General features: G+C 42.2%; 1 pseudogene; it reads left to right on the plus strand.

Annotated features, from left to right (window-relative positions):
• The first annotated feature begins 911 nt into the window (after positions 1-911).
• LOC109393532 (sorting nexin-24 pseudogene) lies at positions 912-1392 on the plus strand (annotated as a pseudogene).
• The last annotated feature ends 2194 nt before the right edge of the window (positions 1393-3586 follow it).

Below are 3586 nucleotides of genomic sequence, written 5' to 3' on the forward strand. Positions count from 1 at the left end.
GAGGTCACTGTTCCTCCCGGTGAAAGGTGAGGAGAGTCTGGCGGGGGCAGCAGTGGTATTCCCAATTGGGGCACCCAAGAGGCCACAGGGAAGGGGGACCCAATGCGCTGAGTCCTGTGTATGCAGGATGCACAGGCGGACTCTAAGATGACATCAAGATATTGAGTCTGGACAGTAGGAAGAGAGAAGAATAGAGGAGGAAATGGTTTGGGGAAGAAAATGATGCTTTAAGTTCCAGACAGTTTGAGTCACCATATAAGGTAGGCTTAACTGAGTAGATAAACATTTCCCAGATTTCTGCACATTAGTTAGTTCTGCTTTGTCTGCAGACCCTGGGAATTTCTACAGAGCTGAACCAGTGTCCTTGCAGTTTGGAAAGAGGGAGTTCGTAGAAACAATGTGAAAAAAAAGAGGAAGTAACAGAGCAGTCTCATAGGTTTCAGGGAGGACACAGCACCTTCTGACTTTCAGTGCAAGGTCTCCTCAAATGTCGCCCTCAAGGCCGTGGGTTACACTTCAGACAAACTCCCAGTGTTTAAAACCAGAAGGGAAGTGTGGATTTATTATCAGTGGCATTTGGGAACCAATAAACCATTTGGAAAAACAAAAAATGGAAAGGTTGCAGTCTCTCTCTCTCTTTTTATAATTTTATTGGGGGAAAAACCATGGTCATTGGTTACACATTGCTTTCAGGCTACAATGGCATAATTGACTCCTTTAGGGAAGGCGCTGCTCACAGTGGCCCATGCGGGGATCTAACTGGCAACCCTGGTGTTATCAGCATGGTGCTCCAACCGAGCCAACTGGTCACCCTACATACAGTCTCTTCTTCATACCAAATTAAATTCCAAATAAATGAAAGGCTTAAACATAAAAAAAGTGATATCGTAAAATTACCAGCTGGCACGGCCATGGAGGTCCCATCCTCTCACTAAGAGGAGAGGGACCTGGAGCAGGGACACACGGTGTTTAAGGCAGAAACGCTCATGAATGAAAGGAAACATTTTGTTGAGAAAAGGTACAGTGAACTTCACACTTGCACAAAAAGCTTAAGAAATGTATTAAAACTCCAGAAATTCCATCTAAAATATGAGGAGCTGGGTCCCAAAAGTCTTGGAACAACGATGACGACAGGCTGTCATCTTAGAAAATGAAGAACTCAGACTGCTTCTTGAGTTCCTGAAAGTGTGACCCTTGCCATCTCTACCAAAGGCAGAGAGTTGTGGGTCTTTTGATGACACAGAATCCGAAGAGTCACGCAGACTGTCCCACCAGCCAGTGCTGCTGTCCCTCGGATCCATTCGTCCTGCCTGCAGCCTGATTTTCCAAACATGGTTGGGCATTAAAGGAGTTCTCCATGGGCTCCTTTACCCTGGTCTGTAGCCCAGGTAGAAACCCTCCATAGCCAGGAGAAGCTGAAGCAGGGAAATTGGCTGTGGCTGAAAACTAATTAACACTAGCCTCATATGGTTATTGGTTTTAATAAGCTTCTGTGTGGGAGAATATTTAGATTCAAAAGTAGTAACTGAGTCATGTTAGTTGATTAGGATACAATCTACAAGTTGAGAGCCTGCTGTAAACTCTTAGAGATAGATTTATGCTAGCTATGTTAGTACATGTTGGAAGCAAGCAAGAGTAATCAAATGTCATCAACCAAAGACAACTGAATAGCCAAGTGTTGGAGATATTTTTAAAAATGTTTTTGTTATTAGCTATGTTGAGTTAATTAAAAACAAAGAATAAGAAAAATAGAAAAGGAAGAAAAATATTTATATACTCCTGGGGATAAATTTCCTTAGGATGAATTTCTAAAAGTGGAATTTAGGGTCTGAAGGTTTATGGTACTTTATTGCCAAATTGCCCTCCATGGAACAGCACAGACTGACTGTCCACGTAGACAGACACACACACACACACGCACGCTGTTTCTTTCTTCCTTAATTGCTGCTTTTCAGAGTGAGGGTGGTTGATGGTCACATGTGAGACTGTTTTGATTTTGTACATTTGAAGTTTTGATCTTGACTGGGTGGACTAACCTGGAAGTGAGTTTTAATTACTGAAATGAGACTGTTTTTTTAATTGTAAAATCTAGTTTTGAAAAATGGTAGTTTTATTATTTTGTGTGTGTGTGTGTTAAATCAAAGTTCTGCATGTAAAGAGTCAAATCGTTATATAAGATTCATTATAAAAAACATCAGATTCCAGTCTTCCCCCATCTTTCCTATTTGGTAGTTAATCCTAATTTCGTAATGACATACTTGTTTTATTTCTCCTTGAACTTTAAGATTTAGGCATTAACAGTGATCTTCCCACTTCGGGAAATGAAGATTTAGGCTGTTTTTCCAGCCCAGCCTCCACCCCACACGCCTACCATCTCACCTCCTGATACAGCTACACGGGACTTAGATCAGTGATGAGTGTTAAACTACATGCAGGTGGAAATGTATCCAGAGCTGAGCCCTTTAGCAAGCTAGGTACTTTTCTTTTCCAGTTCAACATGTCCTCTTGTCTTTTTCTGTGGATCCTCTCTTTTCAGTTTCTGATTCTCCTGGATCTGTCCTCTAATGTTTTTATTATTTCTGTCCTATTTTCTAAGTCTATCCTTTTGTTTTACTTTTTGAAAGATTTGCTTACCTTTATCTCCTGGCTCTTTCATTAAGTTTTTATTTCTTATCATATTTTCTTGTTCTTTGAATATTCTCCCCTTCCCTGCCCCATAGTATTTTGTCCTTGTTTCATAGTCCTACTATCTTATTACTCTGAGGGTATTCCTGATAGTCTTTCTGGTTTTAAAGCTTCCTTCTCTTTGTAAAGTCTCTTTTTTCCCCCTGCCCTTTTCATTTCGATTTCCATCTGGCAGAAACTTTCTGCAGATGTTTAGTGATCCCAGTTTTTCTTATGCAAGAGTGGGCAACTCTGAAGCTGATTAGAAGGTCTGAGAACACCGGTGAGGCCTGTTGGCTGTTAGCATTGGCATTCGGCATTCGATGTCCTGGCCGGGCCATTGGATTGGAGGACCCTGCTTTCAGTGTTGGCTGGTCCCTGGGGCCTCTGTCAGTCTCCGCCTGAGGATGCCGCTGCCTCCACTCTCTGAGTGGTGGGGGTGGGACTCTCAGCACCATGCAGCATCTCGTTCAACACTTTCTCCCCCGTCACATGTTCTGGTGTCCCCAGCCCAAAGACCCTTATTCTACACGTTTTTTTTCTTCAGGTTATCTGTAAGATCTTGAAAGTTACTGAGAGTTAGAAAAAAGAAAACTTGTAAGACCTCCACTTTTGCCAAGTTTCTGAATATAGAGTTGGTGTCTAATCCACACCCATTCCAAACTTTTTGTTTTTTGTTTTTGGGTTTTTGCAGCCATCATGCTGTTTTTAAACCTAGACAGGCCCACCAGGCATTATGCTTTCTTTTTCACAGTGGGAGGTGCAATCGTTCATCTTTTACTTTACATGGACAATCCCAACATATCCTTGACCATGGGACTTGTAAAATTTTTACTGATATAGCAAGCCCTTGGATCTGTTACCGGAGAGGGGGCCTTTCTTGGCACGGTGCGGCGGGGAGGAAAAATCTTAGCAGCTTTGG

This window comes from Hipposideros armiger, unplaced genomic scaffold (assembly GCF_001890085.2).
Source record: "Hipposideros armiger isolate ML-2016 unplaced genomic scaffold, ASM189008v1 scaffold_382, whole genome shotgun sequence".
NCBI lineage: Eukaryota > Metazoa > Chordata > Mammalia > Chiroptera > Hipposideridae > Hipposideros > Hipposideros armiger.